This window comes from Bos indicus x Bos taurus, chromosome 13 (assembly GCF_003369695.1).
Source record: "Bos indicus x Bos taurus breed Angus x Brahman F1 hybrid chromosome 13, Bos_hybrid_MaternalHap_v2.0, whole genome shotgun sequence".
Lineage (NCBI taxonomy): Eukaryota > Metazoa > Chordata > Mammalia > Artiodactyla > Bovidae > Bos > Bos indicus x Bos taurus.
This window is the reverse complement of record NC_040088.1, coordinates 77,409,042-77,428,612: the sequence shown is the minus strand read 5'-3', so window position 1 is coordinate 77,428,612 and position 19,571 is coordinate 77,409,042.

The window sequence follows — 19,571 nt, the reverse complement described above, 5'->3', positions numbered from 1 at the left end:
CTCCAGGCAAGAATACTGGAGTGGGTTACTATTCCTTCTCCAATGCATGCATGCGTGCTAAGTCACTTCAGTTGTGTCCGACTCTGTGCGACCCCATAGACGGCAGCCCACCAGGCCCCTCTGTCCACAGGATTCTCTAGGCAAGAACACTGGAGTGGGTTGCCACTTCCTTCTTCAATATCCATAAAATCTGGAAAATGAATCAATCTGAATTTATTGAGTAGCTACTATGTACAAATTGTTGCTTTACTATGCATGAAGAAATGTACAAGTTGCTACTCTATCAGCGTAGTGAAATGAGTCAAGTGGATCTCTACAACAGCAAAAACACAATAATGTGAAAAATACACAAATGAAAACATCCAAGTCCCAAAGTTGGCTTTTAATATGAAAAGACTTTCAAAAAAGAAAGAAGAAACCACAATTTCCAGAAATGAATAGTAACACAAAACCATGTAAGTAAATATACAAATCGATGCTGTAGCTATTGGCCAGGTCCTCGTGTCCGGCGCTGGAGTTGGGATACCCACCTGGGACATGACACAGGGACCACAACCCTGCCAAGTAGAGGCTGACGCCAACACTTCTGCATAAAGCCAGGCCCTGGAAGTCTTCCTGCTCAGCCCACCAGCCCAGGGAAATGGGAAGGAAGCTTATCTCTGGCTTGACAGTCTGGGTGATAATTTTAGTGCATGTTAATAACCAGGATATAGACAAGCCTCACTATCCCCTACCCTCTCCCCTACAAAACCCCTTATGCTACCAGAAAGTCATATAGGTGGAACCATATAGTGTATAACCTGACACTGGCTTCTTTCTCTGGTCATAATGCCTTTGAGAGCAATCCTGTGCATCAGTAATTCCTTTCTTTACAGTGTTGAGTAACATTCTGTTGTATGAATGTGCCACAACTTGTTTATCTGTTGATTCATTGAAGGGCATCTTTTTTTCCAGTATTTGGTTGACAATAAATAAAGTTCTATGAACACTGATGTACATTTCTCTAGAATAAATCTCTAGTTTGGTTATGTGGTAAACATAGGTTTGACTTTATAAGAAACTGTCAAACCCTCTCCAAAGTCACTGTACTATTTTGCACTAGCACCAGCAATCTATGAGTTTCAACTGCTCTACATTGTCACCTAGTCTTAGTCTCTTCAGTATTTACTTATAATTTTATTTTCCTAATAGATGTGTCTTGCAAAGCTTTTATGTTGCATTTTCCTGAAGGCAAATAATGAGGAGCATCTTTTCATGTATTTGCATGCCTTTTGTATATCCTCTCTGGTTAAGTGTCTGTTCAAGTCTTTTACTCTTTTAAAAAAAAAAAATTGTTTTCTGTATGTTGAGATTCAAGAGGTTTGGGTTTTATTTGAACATATTTTATAAAAAAATTTTTATGTACCTTGAAAATATTCTCTCCCAGTTCTATAGTCTGTCTTTTCATTCTCTTCAACAGCAGCTTTTTCAGAGCAGTTTTTAAATGTCAATAAATTTCAACTTACCTTTGTTTTCATGAATTATAGTTCATGTGTCATATCTAAGAACTCTTTGCCTAATACCAGATCACAAGTACTTTTTGTTATTTTCGCCTAAAAATTTTATAGGTTCATATTTTAGTGTTAAATCTATTTTAGTGTAAATGTTTGTATTAGTTTTAAAGTTTAGGTCAGAAGATTTTTGTTTATGCTTTTGGTATCTAGATTTACACTTTTTGAAAAACTATTTTTTCTCCATTAAATTCTTTTTGCATCTCTGTCAAATATCAATTGACCATATTTGTGTGGGTCTATGTCTGGACTGTATGTTGTCACATGGATCAGTTTTCAATACCACACAGTTAATTACTGTAGCTTTACAATAATCTGATGTTGACTATTATGATTCCCTTAATCTTATTCCTCTATTGCCCTTGATTATAATTGCACCATACTAGGCTTTGCAGTTCATAAATGTGGTATGTCTCTTCATCTATTTCAATCATCTTCAATTTCTTTTGCCAGTATTTTATAGTTTTCAGCACACATATCATGTATATGATTTTTAAAAAATATTTATACCTAAGTATTTCAATTTCTATAACTATGCAAATGGTATTGCTTTTTTAAATTTTGCAGTTGTTGATGATAGTATATAAAATTCTTTTGATTTTTGGATATTGATCTTGTATCTTGTGATCTTTCTAAACTTGTATCAGTTGCATGTGTCATGTATGTGTTTGTTGTTTTGTATAATCTTGAGATTTTCTACATGGACAGTTATGTCTTCTGTAAATAGTGACAATTTTATTTCTTTCATTGTAGTCTGTATGTCTTTTATTTCTTTTTTCCTGTTTTATTGAATTGGTTAGGACTTTCAGTAGGATGTTGAATAGGAATGTTGAGAGTGAATATCCTTGCTCAGTTTGTGGTCTTAGGGTGGAAAGGATCTTTTACCCCTGAGTATGATGCTTCCTGTGGATGGTTTGTTGAGACACAATCATTTTGAAGAAATTGCTTTCTATTCCTAGTATGCCAAGTGTTTTTATTATGAATGGGCACTGAAATTTGTCAAATGCAATCTATGTTTCAATTCATATGATCATATGGTTTTTATTCTTTAGTCTATTAATATCATAGATTAAGTTGCTAATTGTTTAAAAACATGTGAACCAGACATGTGTTTCCAGCTTAAAGCCAAATTGATCATGTATATTATACTTTATACATTATTATAATTTATTTGATAATAATTTTTGAGGAATTTCATGTTGATGTCTATAAGGGATCAGTTCAGTTCAGTCACTCAGTTGGGTCCAACTCTTTGTGACACCATGGACTGCAGCATGACAGGCTTCCGTGTCCATCACCAACTACCAGAGCTTGCTCAAACTCATGTCCATCGAGTCAGTGATGTCATCCAGCCATCTCATCCTCTGTCGTCTCCTCCTCCCATCTTCAATGTTTCCCAGCATCAGGGTCCTTTCCAATGAGTCAGTTCTTCCTATAAGGTGGCCAAAGTATGGGAGCTTCAGTTTCAGCATCAGTTTTTCCAATGTGTATTCAGGACTGATTTCCTTTAGGATTGAAAGATTTTATATCCTTGCTGTCCAAGGCACTGTCAAGAGTCTTCTCCAACACCACAGTTCAAAATCATCAGTTCTTCAGTGCTCAGTTATAATGGTCCAACTCTCACATCTATACATAACTACTGGAAAAATCATAGCTTTGACCAGTTGACAAAGTAATGTCTCTGCTTTTTAATATGCTATCTAGGTTAGTCATAGCTTTTCTTTCAAGAGCAAGGATCTTTTAATTTCACGGTTGCAGTCACCAGCTGCAGTGATTTCGGAGCCCAAGAAAATAAAGTCTGTGACTGTTTTCATTATTTCCCCATGATTTGCCACGAAGTGATGGGACCAGATGTCATGATCCTAGTTTTTTCAATGTTGAGTTTTAAGCCAGCCTTTTCCTTCTCCTCTTTGACTTTGATCAAGAGGCTCTTTAGTTCCTTTTCACTTTTTGCCATCTGCATATCTGAGCTTATTGATATTTTTCCTGGCAATCTTGATTCCAGCTTGTTCTTCACCCAGCCTGGCATTTCTCATGATATAGTCTGCATATAAGTTAAATAAGCAGGGTGACAATATACAGCCTGATGCACTGTTTTCCCAACTTGGAACCAATCTGTTGTTCCATGTCCAGTTCTAACTGTTGCTTCTTGACATGCATACAGTTTTCTCAGGAGGCAGGTAAGGTGGTCTGCTATTCCCATCTCTTTATGAATTTTCCACAGTTTGTTGTGATCCACACAGTTAAAGGCTTTGGCATAGTCAATAAAGGAGAAGTTGATATTTTTCTGGAACTCTCTTGTTTTTTCTATGATCCAACGGATGTTAGCGATTTGATCTCTTGTTTCTCTGCCTTTTTTAAATTCAGCTTGAACTTCTGGAAGTTCTCAGTTCACATACTATTGAAGACTAGCTTGGAGAATTTTGAGCATTACTTTGCTAGGATGTGAGATGAGTGCAATTGTGTGGTAGTTTGAGCGTTCTTTGGCATTGCCTTTCTTTGGGATTGGAATGAAAACTGACCTTTTCCAGTCCTGTGGCCACTGCTGAGTTTTCCAAATTTGTTGGCATATTGAGTGCAGCACTTCGACAGCATCATCTTCTAGGCTTTGAAATGGCTCAGTTGGAAGTCCATCACCTCCTCTAGCTGTGTTTGTAGTGATGCTTCCTAAGGCCCACTTGACTTTACACTTCAGGATGTCTGGCTCTAGGTGAGTGATCACACCATCATGGTTATCTGGGTCATTAAGATCCTTTTTGTATAGCTCTTCTGTGTATTCTTGCCACCTCTTCTAAGTATCTTCTGCTTCTATCAGGTCCATACCATTTCTGTCCTTTTATTGTGCCTGTCTTTGTATGAAATGTTCCTTTAGTAGCTCTAATTTTCCTGAAGAGCTCTCTAGTCTTTCCCATTTTTTTTTTTGTTTTCCTGTATTTCTTTGCACTGATCACTTAGGAAGGCTTTCTTCCGTCTTCTTGCTATTCTTTGGAACTCTGCATTCAGATGTGTATATCTTTCCTTTTCTCCTTTTGCCTTTTGCTTCTCTTTTCTCAGCTATTTGTAAGCTCTCCTCAGACAATCATTTTGCCTTTTTGCCGTTAGGGATATTTATCTGTATTCTTTTTCGTGTAATATTTTTGTCTAATTTTGGAATTAGAGTAATGCTGTCCTCCTAAAATGAGTTGAAAATTTTTCCCCTTCTTTTCTTTACAGAAGATATTGTGTGATTTGTTTTAATTTATTTTTAAAATATATGTTTAGAACCTGAGGAGTTCTTTTTTCACATGGTTTTAATTGCAGGATTACACAAGTTATCTGTTTCATTATGATTGAGTTTTGTTGCTTTCTTTTGAGGAACTTAATTTTATCTAAGTTGCTGAATTTATATATGCAGAGATGATTTTTACATTCTTTTGCTATTTTTACAAACTTTGAGGTTTTATTGTAAAATTTTTAAGTTGATTAGGCCTCTGGCTCTTTTATTTTATAGGAAATTTGGGAAACAGATGAATATATTAATAGGCAACGCAGTGAAGTATTCAGAAAAAATTAGATTGTAGGAAACTCTATAGTACAAATTCTTGATTCCTTTAATATACAGAATACTGGGTGTAAAACAGAGTGAAAAGAAATCTACTGATAGAAAAAGAGAAAAACCTTAAGAATCATGCTACTCAGTATATGAACATCATTTCAATTCAGATTTAAGTAAACACACTGAAAAAATAAACATTTATGTGGAAATAAGAAACTTTTGAAAGTAACTAGATACTTTGTGATATTAAGGGCATGTTTTGTTTTTCTTTTTTAATTTCTTAAGGTGATAATGCTACCACTAAGTTACTTTAAAGATTGGAAGATACACTTTGTTATAAATTAGAAGATTTACTATAATTAAGATTTTAATTATAGACTACTTAGTCTGTAATATCAATGCAATGATAATAGAAATAACATTAATTTTTTCCCCATGGAATGTGACAAATCATTTTAGAGAGATATACTCAAACAGTTTCAAATGAAATATAATAGATCACATTTGTTACAAAAATAATTTAGTGGGAAAGAGTGGAAAGTAAGTAAGGCACTGTTCAAATCAAAATGGTCATAGCTTCATAATTTTTGTGATTGAGTGATGGTAATTTTCTCTACATTTACCATTATAAAATATTTTCATAATAAATATATTCCATAATAAAGAAACTTTGAAGGAGGTTTTCAACAATTTATAAAATAACTAGTTATTTAAAAAATCTTAATGGAAATAATACAATAGTTAATGAAAAATTGAGGATGATTCAACACTCATAGGACACAGATAGACTAGTACTTAAGGGAAAATTCATATATTAAAAAAGATTAACAACAAATGAGCTGAACATTATTCTCAAGAAATTAGTCAAATAGTAGAAGAAATTGGTCATCACCACCAAAGACTAGACAGAAATGGGCAGAAATGGTAGGGACCTAACAGAAGCAGAAGATATTAAGAAGAGGTGGCAAGAATACACAGAAGAACCGTGAAAAAAGAAGCAACAGTTAGAATTGGACATGGATCAACATACTGGTTCAAAATTAGGAAAAGAGTATGTCAAGGCTGCATATTGCCACCGTGCTTATTTAACTTATATGCAGAGTACATCATGCGAAATGCTGGGCTGGGTGAAGCGCAAGCTCAAGCACAAGCACAAGCTGAGTCTGAGCAAGCTCTGGGAGTTGGTGATGGACAGGGAGGCCTGGCGTGCTGCAGTCCATGCGGTCGCAGAGAGTCAGACACGACTGAGCGGCTGAGCTGAACTGAACCAAACCAATGACCAAACAAACAGCTGGAAATAAATAATGAAGACTAGAAACTGATAAAATATCAATTAAATCTGTAAAACCAAGAGCTGATTCTTTAAAAGTACTATGGAGACTCTGGCAAGATCTAAGAAGAAAAAATAGATGTGAAGACACTAACAAATGCACTTCAAAAAGATATTTTAAATGAAGGTAATATTATAAAGGGCTTCCCTTGTGGCTCAACTGGTAAAGAATCTGCCTGCAATGCAGGAGACCTGAGTTCAATCCCTGGGTTGGAAAGGTCCCCTAGAGAAGAGAAAGGCTACCCAATCCAGTATTCTGGCCTGGAGAATTCCATGGACTGTATAGTCCATGGAGTTGAAAAGAGTCAGAAACATTTCATGCCAAAACATTTGAAAGCATTCTAGAAAGAGAATTTACCACAGCTACCTCTTTAAGAAATAGAAAATCTTGGTAGACCTATACTCTTTTTTTCAGGACCAGGCTTTATTTTATTTAAATTTTGCTTAAATTTCAGGAAACAAATATGCTCAATAGCATGAAAAAACTGTTAAAAAAAAAAAAAAGTTTGTCCTACAAGAAACAACTGGTGGTCATTAATCTTTAGCCCATTCATCTGGTTCATTGTGAAAAATAGCCAGAGGACATGAAAAGGGGTGCTGACTTAATGTGAGGATCAAGAGAAGCCATAAAGATGTTAACTTAAACAGTGTGACCTTTAAACTGATTGGTTATAAATGACATATTTTAAGGACAGGAGCCAACCAAAAATGTACAGATCAATAATAGTAAGGATATACATTGCTGCAAGTCCTGCCTTTTGGGGGACTCTTTACCCACTCTCAGTGTTTATGCTGAGAGCTTTGTACTTTCCTTCTCTTTAATAGATCCTATTCACTTGCTACTATGAAAAAAAATTGTCCTACAAAATTTCAAAAGCAGAGAAATCTTTTCATTTATTTAATGAGAGAAGAAATAGCACAAAATAGTATTAGAAATACAAATTGCAGTTTAATATTACTTATGAAAATGAATGCAAACATGCTAAATCCAATACTCAAAAATGAATTCAACAATAAATATTTAAAATCACTATAAATGAATTGAGATTATCACAGGAAAGCAATAATTGTTTAACATTACAAAAGCTATGTACTAAAATAACATCCCAGTTATTTTAGTAAAAATATGTTATGAGAAGCCTGAAAGAAATATAATAGAGGAAGTATATAACTTTATAAGAAAAATAAAGGTAAATACATTAAGAGATTTTGGTAATTGATTAAAAATACAATAAAATAAAAATGTTTGATTTTATACCCATTAATAGAAATTATTTTATGGAAAGTTGGATTACTAAAATTAATATAGAAGAGTTTAGAGAATAGCCATGATAGTTTTGAAGGAAAGTAAGTTATAGGAACTTGCTTTTCCTGATCAAGATTTGTTATAAAATTAGAGTTGTTAAAACATCCTGAAACAAAAAGATGCTGAAATAAGAATTCTAAAATTATGAGGAAAAGATTTGTAAATTTACTACATTAAAATTTAAAATTAGATTATATTAAATTTAGATAACATTGACATTTATATTAAGATAAAAAGCACTATAAGTAGCTAAAAAGAAAATCTACATACATAATGGGAGGGTATATTAATGATACATGAAACAGAGAAAGAATTACTATTGAGATTATATCAGAATTATTACAAATGAGAAAAAAACAGCACAATTGAAGAATAGACAATATAAGAATATGAAAGCCATCTGACCTATAAGCATGCAAAAAGACAGTTCAGCCTTACTAATGATCAGGAAAAAGAAATTAAAACAGAAATAAGCTAGCATTTCATACTCATCAATTTGGGGGAATTTTAAATTGTGTGTTTGTGTGTGTATGAATGTGTTCGTGTGACTTTCAGTGTCAAGTAGGCTATAAGAAAATTGGAGCTTTCATCCTGCTTATCTGATCAGGAATATTATGGAAGATGCTTAAAAACTGGCTTTCCAAGGGAAAAAAAAAAAAAAAAAAAAGACACACAAAAGCCGCACTTGAAGTATTGTCTAATCTCAAGGTCCCAATGGAAGGTGATGTTAGGGAACAGAGTAAAAGAGAGATGTGCACAATTAGAATTGCTCAAAACCTTGAGGTATAATTTAAAATGTATACCACTGAGAAAATCTAGTTTATAGGAACAAGGAGCATTAATTTTAAAAGGAAAATTAATAATCTAAATCTAAATCAAATCATCTAAGTGATCTAAACAGAAGCATAATAAAAACATTATATTTCCATAAAGGCATGGTGGTTAAAATGAATAAGTTAATAACTATGTAGATAAATTTAAAACATGACTTTAAGTGAACAAATAAAATTGCAATGTGATAGCAGGTGTGTAAAATTTGAAAACAATGCAATGTGACTTATGAACAGTCACATATATGTGGTAAAATATGAAAACATGGATGAAAAAAACACCAAATTCTTCCTTGTGGCACTCTTGGAAGAGACGGTGGGATAGAAAGGGAGTGTAGGGCTTCAGTTATTTTAGTAACACTTCATTTCTTTATGAAAATAAAGATGTGCAGTGAATCATTTTAGATCTGATTAGAGAGAGCATGGTTGTTGGTTTTATTGTCTTCCTAGTTTTACCATATGTTTGAAATAAGATATTTGGGGTGAAAATCCTATCTCTGGCCCCCAAATCTTACAGCTATGATGAGGGTAAGATGCTCTGTAGACATGACTGGTTTATTCAGTATTGGATGACAGTGACATGCAGAGGCCCCCAAAGGGACTGTCATAACCTGAGGGAGCCAGGAAGGTCCTCACATTCCGTGAACGCTGCAGCTAACTGCCGCACCTGGAATGATCCCTGTGAGATTCGGTGGTTCTCAGTCTGGGACCACTGGGTGACCAGCACTTGGCTCACAAATGATTACAGTGCAGTGTCAGCCTTCATCATACACAAAGCCAGGGATGCCAAAAGGAGCCATCCAAGGATACCAGGGGGATATCAACCTTGAATCATTACAGAGAAGGTGTCAGAAGTGAGATACAACAGAATTGCTCTGTTAACAACTGCATCCATCTCTTTCTTTCTATGGACTAGCTTCACTGAGCTGATTTGATATATAACCCAGGCATATTCCAGTCATCTCCAGGGACTACCTGGCTAAGCAACAGGAAATAAAAATCGCCATTTAAACTTGAAGGCTGTCTGTCCATGGATGGTCATTTAATAATGAGAAATTTCATGGAACCCTAGAATGTTAGGATTCAGAGTTCAATTAAGTCACTTATTTCTTCTTTTAAGTGTGGAAATGGAGGCACCTCAGAGATTCGGTGACCTACCAGATCTCTAGAGTGAAGGACAAAGTCTGGGACCCAAATGATTTAATTACAAACTGAGTGACTTCTCATAGCCATAAGAAATTATTCCATTACAGAGCTTCAGGGAAGACTGTTTGGGGTTCTCTCTCCTTCGCACTCTCTCTTTTATTCCAAGTTTAAAAAAAAAAAAATCCATTGAAAATCCCATGAGAGCTGAAATTGCTGAAGACAACTAGCTCTTTAATTATGATGTGCAGTCAGCTTCTTTTACTCTTCACTTATCTCTCAAGTTGGATGGCCTGGTACCTTGGAATGCTCCCTGACAGGTCCCTGTGATTTGTATCAGCTCACAAAATTAAAAAATGCAGACTTGCAGCTCTAATTTGCCAGAATCCTTAAGATCTCTTTTATCATGCCCTGCTGGCTGGGTGGAAAGCAACGCTCTCTTTAGTGGCAATCTGCTCTAATCATTTTTTATTCAGGTGGCAGGCAGGGTTCAGGCAAAACATGAAAGAGAGTGATTGGAGCACAGTGTCTTCAGATGGCTTAAACTGTGTCACTCAGATAATTTTGATCCTTTTTCATTTAGCCACATTTAAACAGGTTTCTTTTGCAGCTCAGGAGACCAAACCCTGGCACAGGATATAAATAAGGTGCATCAGAAAAGATCATGGTGTTTGAAATCTGAAGTTACTCCCTTCTAGATGTATGTGACCTTCAGTTTCTAAATCTCTCTGAGTCCTCATTTCCTCATGGATGAAATAGGAAAAAAAAAAAATGTACTCATCACTGGATTGCTCTGAAGGGGAAATGAGCTTTGAGAATTGTATGTGAAAGTGTTTTATGTTTTTTAAAGTGTTACATAAATGTTAGTACCCTATATTCATTTTCTATGTGAATTTTTAAGACTTGCAATCTTGTCTAAAAATCAGCTTTTAGAAATGTGGACATGTGAAAAATTTCCAGGTAAATATCTAACTGTCCCTTCTGAGTGGAAAAAAAAATTCATATAGATTCTGGTTTTATTTTTCCTTAGTTGGGCCATTCTGAAAGGTAGATGTAAGGATGGATTGCATAATACGCAATGATCTTATTTAATATGGGTTTCTGGAGAGGAGAGAGAAATTATTTCTTTACCACAAACTACAGCTGTTTATTTCATTTTATGAGAAAAAAAAAATCAGTGAGAAAAGAAGACAGCTACTGGGGCCACTGGGAAGAAATTTTAAACGGCAGTTGGTTTGGGAGTTGGTTTAGAGAAAGTCTCCATCTTTTTGATTGAGGAGGTAGATCTCATTTATTAAAACCTTTAAAAAGCACCTAAAAGTTACAGGGATTGAACTAAAAAGTATCATCTCTGCCTCCATTGAATATATGCTTCTTGACAATCATATTTCAAATTCAGTTGCCCCTCTGGTTAACCTCATTACTCACTAATCAAAGCTCAGAAATGGAATGTATTAGGATAGTCAGAGATATCTTACTCAGTAAAGGAAAATAGCACTGCCACTCACTTCCAGATTCTACTGGTACTTAATTGTTCCTCTATCTCTCTGACTAAGGTAGAGATCTCTGACTAGATCTCGCTAAGATAGCTTTCAAGTTAGAAAAAAATACCAATTTTCTATGTTTCCATGGAACACCTAGCACACTATTCAATACATGTTTGTTGAATTTTATTAAATATTGAGTTGGCCAGAAAGTTCACACAAGTTTTTCCATAAGATGGTACATGAAACCCCAATCAAACTTTTTGACCAACACAATACCTAAAACCTTATGTATGTAAAATAGGAAAATTCTTTACAAGGCATCCTTATGGCATAGGAAGACATTTCTAATCAGGCCTCAGGATGATAATTGTTTGCTATTTACTTCAATTTCCCAGCCACACAGTTGGGGAAACAATTATTTTCCCCTTCTTGGATTGCTTGTGAGAATAACTCCTTGAGAATAGGCCCTGTGTCTTCTACTCTTTTGCCTGTTTCTATGGTACAGTGCCAGGCAAAATGAGGAGCACACTTAGAGAATGATATCTTTGAAACCAGAACTTACAGAGTGCTCAATAGTCAAAGCTATGGTTTTTCCAGTAGACACGTACAGATGAGAGTTGGACCATAATGAAGGCTGAGTGCCAAAGAATTGATGCTTTTGAACTGTCGATGCTTTTGGACTCTTGAGTGTCCCTTGGACTGCAAGGAAGATAAAACCAGCCAATCCTAAAGGAAATCAACCCTGAATATTCATTGGAAGTACTGATGCTGAAGCTGAAGTTGGCCCACCTGATATGAAGAGCCGACTCACTGGAAAAGACCCTGATGCTGGGAAAGATTGAGGGCAGGAGGAGAAGGGGATGACAGAGGATGAGATGGTCGGATGGCATCACTGATTCAATGGTCATGAGTTTGAACAAACTTTGGGAGATAGCAAAGGACAGGGAAGCCTGACGTGCTGCGGTCCATGGGATTGCAGAGTCGGACATGACTGAACGACTGAATAACAATAATTTCAACTCAAGACCAGGTAGAACAAATATGTTCCCTAAACCAAGCACAAAAGATGTCCTATTCTGGATAGCCTGACTTCAGATCCTCCATGCCAACAACCTCCACTCAGAGCACACCCAAAGCCTCTCTTTGTTCCCCAGGCTCCTGTTTGCCATTGAGTCTCTGCAAAATACAAGGCTCTGTTGCTACAGAAAACTCTGAGTAAGCAGCCTTTGCTCATGCTCTTTTGGATGGTCCTCTTTTGCTTCCAAATTCTCCACCCCTTATTTATTATCAAATCTTGGGCCTCCAACTCCTGATGGGAAACCGTTATTTTTTTCTTCTCAATGAGGAGAATAATGAAAGACCAGCCATTTCTACTTTCAATACACAAGCAGATCCAGGCTTTTCACTGACACAGACCTTTATCAGCTGCCCAGTTGGGGGTGGTTTCCACCACTTCTCTCCAATATGGACCCTCAATATCTACAATATGGCTGCTGTAACTGGTGGTAACTCCCAAGAATGAGACGAATGTCAGTTTCCTTTTCACACTGTTACCTGGTAGAGTCCATGTGTAGTCAGGAAGCACTGTGTATGCTGCCTGATCATGCAGTAGTTACTATTAGAGTTATCAGTAGCATCATCATCAAAATTTGCATGTGTAAAGTCAAAATTATTCGTAAGGTTTATACTGGGCTTACTTTATCTTCCTTTGGGGGCAATATTTTATTTATACTTTGATGGGTTTTGCCCAGCCTTGCAAACATCTATCAATCTAGGCCAAGTAAAAGTAACCGGTGAACATTAATATGTTGATTGGCCTCCAGCTTCCAGTAAAATGTGAAGTTAAGTGAAGTCACTGAGTCGTGTCTGACTCTTTGCGACCCCATGGACTGTAGCCTACCAGGCTCCTCCATCCCTGGGATTCTCCAGGCAGGAATACTGGAGTGGGTTGCCATTTCCTTCTCCAGGAGATCTTCCCAACCCAGGGATCGATCCTGGGTCTCCCGTATTGCAGGCAGACGCTTTACCATCTGAGCCACCAAATGTAAGGAAACCTAAAGCCCTATTAACAGATGGAAATACTATGATTACAAATAAACTTTTAAACAGAAAACCTTAATGTCTTAGCTCTGGAGTCATTTTTTTTCCTTTAGGTACAGTGTGTGTGTGTGTGTGTGTGTGTGTGTGTGTGTGTATGTGCACACGCACATGCTCAGTTGCTCAGTTTTGTCTGACCCTTTGTGACCCCATGGACTGTAGTCCGCCAGGCTCCTCTGCCCATGGGATTCTCCAGGCAAGAATACTGGAGTGGGTTGTCATGCCCTCCTCCAGGGGAGCTTCCTGACCCAGGGATCAAAACTGCATCTCTGGTGGCTCCTGCATTGGCAGGCAGATTCTTTACTACTAAGTACAGTGGTACTTCTATGTCTATGGGTTCTGCATCTCTTACTTGACCAATCTTGGAATTCACAATAGGGGCTGTAGACTGTATTGTGTGATTTTATAGAAAGGACTTCAGCATCCATGAATTTTGGAATCCTCTGGGTTCCTGGAACCCATCGCCAGTGGATGAGGGACCACTGCACTCACTCTCAAGTAAAATGAAGCCGAGGGCTGTTCATGGTGATTTGCCTCAGACCTGATAAATCTCTTAAGAATTATCTTGGAACTTGAACTACTCTAAGCCAATCCTAAACACACCATATGTTTAACTCTGTTAAATGTGTAAAGGGGCTTACCTGGGGAATCTTCTTTGCTCAGAGGAAATCACAGAGGCTACTATTTACAGGCTTTAAAATCAGACTAACTTGCCTAATCGGTGATATTTATAAGTCTATTTTCCCCCATGCATGTTCATCTATTTACTTGTTCATGTATTTAAATGTCCATTCTTTACAAGACCCCATGATACATGTTCATAATATAGTATTTATCATAGCTTAACTCTAGTCATCAAACTGCTCAGAGCATATTAAGGGACCCTAGGTAGAGAATGTGCATCCTGATCATGAAAGAAAAACTCACAGTCTTTCATATTGAGTATGATGTTAGTTGTTGATTTTCATATATGGCCTTTATTGTATTGAGGTAATTTTTTTCTATTCATAGTTTAACGGAGAAGGTAACAGCAACCCACTCTAGGACTCTTGCCTGGAAAAATCCCATGGATGGAGGAGCCTGATGGGCTGCAGTCCATGGGGTTGCGAAGAGTCAGACATGACTGAGAGACTTCACTTTCACTTTTCACTTTCATACATTGGAGAAGGAAATGGCAACCCACTCCAGTGTTCTTGCCTGGAGAATCCCAGGGATGGGGGAGCCTGGTGGGCTGCCATCTATGGGGTCACACAGAGTCAGACACGACTGAAGCGACTTAGCAACTTAGCAGGTAGAGAAGAAGGAAGCAAACATGTACCTATGTAGATATCCACCACCTGTCAGGTCCTTCTCTCCACTGCATCTTCCCAACTGAAGATTCTTGCTTGATAGGCATCTCCATCTCTTACAAATGAAGGAAGGAAACACACAAATCAGGTGGACTAAGTTTGGGAGAGAATTTTGGTGACAAGAGAGAAAGACATAGCAAAGAGGCTAATTTGGTTTTGCTTTTGTTGTTCATGTAGTTATAAGCATCTCTCAGGTATGAGAAAGATATTAAAAATAAGAGATACAGCTCATATAAATGTTTTTAAAGTTTTTTTTTTTAATTTTAAGCACACCCACTGGTACTCTTGGTATTTTTGCAAGAGAGCAATATTTTGAATTGCTCGCAGCAGTTATCTTTGAAAAAGGAATACTGCTCAGAGGCTGGGCCATATGGAACTCCAGTTACATTCCAGTTACATAGGTAAATAAGCAATTACAATGCAGTGGTATGAGCACTTTAATCAGGGAAACATACTGAAGGTGTCTAAGCAGTAAGGGCAGATTAAAAGAGGAATGATATCTAGCTGAGATCTGAAGCCAGATATCCAGACAAACCTGGGCTTGGGAGAGAGGATCGACAATGGAGTCAGGAGCAGTAGGATCGCAAAGAATTATTCATAATGGCTGGAATAAAGTGTGTATGGAAGTAAAGGGAAACATAACCTTAGGAATGGCATTTTCTTTAGATAGTATCTTATAAAGTCCAGAATGTAGCCTGGGGTTTTCTTTAATAAGTTCTCCTTTCATCTGTGTAATATGTATCTCCCCATGCAATTAAAAATTTTTATTGTAGTATAGTTTATATACAGTGTTGTGTAAATTTCTGCTGTATAGCAAAGTGAGAGTTATTACAGGATATTGAATATATTTCCCTGTCCTATATAATAGGACCTTGTTGTTTATATATACATATTACTAGTTTGCATCTCCTAATCCAAACTCCAAATCCATCCCTCCCCAACTCTCCCCCTTGACGACTGCAAGTCTGTTCTCTGTGTCCATGAGTCAGATTATTTTGTAGATAAGCTCATTTGTGTGTATTGTAGATTCCACATACTAGTGATATCATATGGCATTTGTGTTTCTCTTTCTGGCTTTCTTTACCAAGTATGATATCTAGGTTCATCCACGTTGCTGCAAATGGCATTACTTCGTTCTTTTTGATGGCTGAGTAGTATTCTATTCTATATATGTACCACAGCTACTTAACCCATTCATCTGTCTTGGGCATTTTGGTAGTTTCTATGTCTGACTTGTTAATAGTGCTTCTATTAATATTGTTGTTCAGTCTCTAAGTTGTGTCCAACTCTTGGTGACCCCATGGAATACGACACAGCAGGCTCCTCTGTCCTCCACTATCTCCCAAAGTTTGCTCAAATTCATGTCCATTGTGTCAGTGATGTTATCTAACCGTCTCATCCTCTGCCGTCCCCTTCTCATTTTGCCTTTAATCTTTCCTGGAATCAGGGTTTCTTCCAACGAGTTGGCTCTTCACATCAGGTGACCAAAGTATTGAATATTCAAGATTGATTTCTTTTAGGATTGACTGGTTTTATCTCTTTCAGTCCAAGGGACTCTCAAGAGTCTTCTTCAGAACCACAATTTGTTTTGTTTTCTTTCTTTTTATTTTTGTGTTTTTAGTTTGGATCTTTTTTTAATATATAAAAATTTATTTCTTTTAATTGGAGGCTAATTACTTTACAATATTGTATTGGTTTTGCCATACATCAGCATGTATCCACTACGGGTGTACTCGTGTTCCCCATCCTGAACCCCCCTCCCACCGTCCTCCCCATAAAATCCCTCTGGGTCATCCCAGTGCACCAGCCCCGAGCATCCTGTATCATGCATCGAACCTGGATTGGTGATTCGTTTCACATATGATATTATACGTGTTTCAAGGCCATTCTCTCAAGTCATCCCACCCTCGCCCTCTCCCACAGAGTCCAAAAGACTGTTCTATACATCTGTGTCTCTTTTGCTGTCTTGCATACAGGGTTATCATTCCCATCTTTCTAAATTCCATATATATGCGTTAGTATACTGTATTGGTGTTTTTCTTTCTGGCTTACTTCACTCTGTATAATAGGCTCCAGTTTCATCCACCTCATTAGAACTGATTCAAATGTATTCTTTTTAATGGCCAAGTAATACTCCATTGTGTATATGTACAACAGCTTTCTTATCCATTCATCTGCTGATGGACATCTAGGTTGCTTCTATGTCCTGGCTAGTATAAACAATGCTACGATGAACATTGGGGTACACATGTCTCTTTCAATTCTGGTTTCCTCAGTGTGTATGCCCAGCAATGGGATTGCTGGGCTGTATGGCAGTTCTATTCGTGTGGCAGTTCTGTTCTCCATAGTGGCTGTACTAGTTTGCATTCCCACCAACAGTGTAAGAGGGTTCCCTTTTCTCCACGTCCTCTCCAGCATTTATTGCTTGTAGACTTTTGGATAGTAGCAATTCTGACTGGCGTGAAATGGTACCTCATTGTGGCTTTGATTTGCATTTCTCTGATAATGAGTGATGTTGAGCATCTTTTAATGTGTTTGTTAGCCATCTGAATGTCTTCTTTGGAGAGATGTCTGTTTAGTTCTTTAGCCCATTTTTTGATTGGGTCTTTTATTTTTCTGGAATTGAGCTGCAGGAGTATATTTTTGAGTATATTTTTGAGATTAATTCTTTATCCGTTGCTCCGTTTGCTATTATTTTCTCCCATTCTGAAGGCTATCTTTTCACCTTGCTTATAGTTTCCTTTGTTGTGCAGAAGCTTTTAATTTTAACTAGGTCCAATTTGTTTATTTTTGCTTTTATTTCCAATATTCTGGGAGGTGGGTCATAGAGGATCCTGTTGTGATTTATGTAGGAGAGTGTTTTGCCTATGTTCTCCTCTAGGAGTTTTATAGTTTCTGGTCTTACGTTGAGATCTTTAGTCCATTTTGAGTTTATTTTTGTGTATGGTGTTAGAAAGTGTTCCAGTTTCATTCTTTTACAAGTAGTTGACCAGTTTTCCCAGCACCAGTTGTTAAAGAGATTGTTTTTTCTCCATTGTATATTCTTGCCTCCTTTGTCAAAGATAAGGTGTCCATAGGTGTGTGGATTTATCTCTGGGCTTTCTATTTTGTTCCATTGATCTATATTTCTGTTTTTGTGCCAGTACCATACTGTCTTGATGACTGTGGCTTTGTAGTAGAGCCTGAAGTCAGGCATGTTGATTTCTCCAGTTCCATTCTTTTTTCTCAAGATTGCTTTGGCTATTTGAGGTTTTTTGTATTTTCATAAAAATTGTGAAATTATTTGTTCTAGCTCTATGAAAAATACCGTTGGTAGCTTGATAGGGATTGCATTGAATCTATAAATTGCTTTGGGTAGTATACTCATTTTCACTATACTGATTCTTCTGATCCATGAACAGGGTATATTTCTCCATCTATTAGTGTCCTGTTTGATTTCTTTCACCAGTGTTTTATAGTTTTCTATATATAGGTCTTTTGTTTCTTTAGGTAGATATATTCCTAAGTATTTTATTCTTTTCGTTGCAATGGTGAATGGAAATGTTTCCTTAATTTCTCTTTCTATTTTCTCATTATTAGTGTATAGGAATGCAAGGGATTTCTGTGTGGTGATTTTATATCCTGCAACTTTACTATATTCATTTATTAGCTCTAGTAATTTTCTAGTGGAGTCTTTAGGGTTTTCTATGTAGAAGATCATGTCATCTGCAAACAGTGAGAGTTTTACTTCTTTTCCAATCTGGATTCCTTTTATTTCTTTTTCTGCTCTGATTGCTGTGGCCAAAACGTCCAAAACTATGTTGAATAGTAATGGTGAAAGTGGGCACCCTTGTCTTGTTCCTGACTTTAGAGGGAATGCTTTCAATTTTTCACCATTGAGGATAATGTTTGCTGTGGGTTTGTCATATATAGCTTTTATTATGTTGAGGTATGTTCCTTCTATTCCTGCTTTCTGGAGAGTTTTTGTCATAAATGGATGTTGAATTTTGTCAAAGGCTTTCTCTGCATCTGTTGAGATAATCATATGGTTTTTATTTTTCAATTTGTTAATGTGGTGTATTACATTGATTGATTTGCAGATATTGAAGAATCCTTGCATCCCTGGGATAAAGCCCACTTGGTCATGGTGTAGGATCTTTTTAATGTGTTGTTGGATTCTGATTGCTAGAAATTTGTTAAGGATTTTTGCATCTATGTTCATCAGTGATATTGGCCTGTAGTTTTCTTTTTTTGTGGCATCTTTGTCAGGTTTTGGTATTAGGGTAATGGTGGCCTCAAGAATGAGTTTGGAAGTTTACCTTCCTCTGCAATTTTCTGGAAGAGTTTAAGTAGAATAGGTGTTAGCTCTTCTCTAAATTTTTGGTAGAATTCAGCTGTGAAGCCATCTGGACCTGGGCTTTTGTTTGCTGCAAGATTTCTGATTACAGTTTCAATTTCCGTGCCTGTGGTGGGTCTGTTAAGATTTTCTATTTCTTCCTGGTCCAGTTTTGGAAAGTTGTACTTTTCTAAGAATTTGTCCATTTCTTCCATGTTGTCCAATTTATTGGCATATAATTGCTGATAGTAGTCTCTTATTCTCCTCTGTATTTCTGTGTTGTCTGTTGTGATCTCTCCATTTTCATTTCTAATTTTGTTGATTTGATTTTTCTCCCTTTGTTTCTTAAAGAGTCTGGCTAATGGTTTGTCAATTTTATTTATCCTCTCAAAGAACCAGCTTTTGGCTTTGTCAATTTTTGCTACAGTCTCTTTTGTTTCTTTTGCATTTATTTCTGCCCTAATTTTTAAGATTTCTTTCCTTCTACTAACCCTGGGGTTCTTCATTTCTTCCTTTTCTGGTTGCTTTTGGTGTAGAGTTAGGTTATTTATTTGACTTTTTCCTTGTTTATTGAGGTATGCCTGTATTGCTAAGAACCTTACCCTTAGCACTGCTTTTACAGTGTCCCA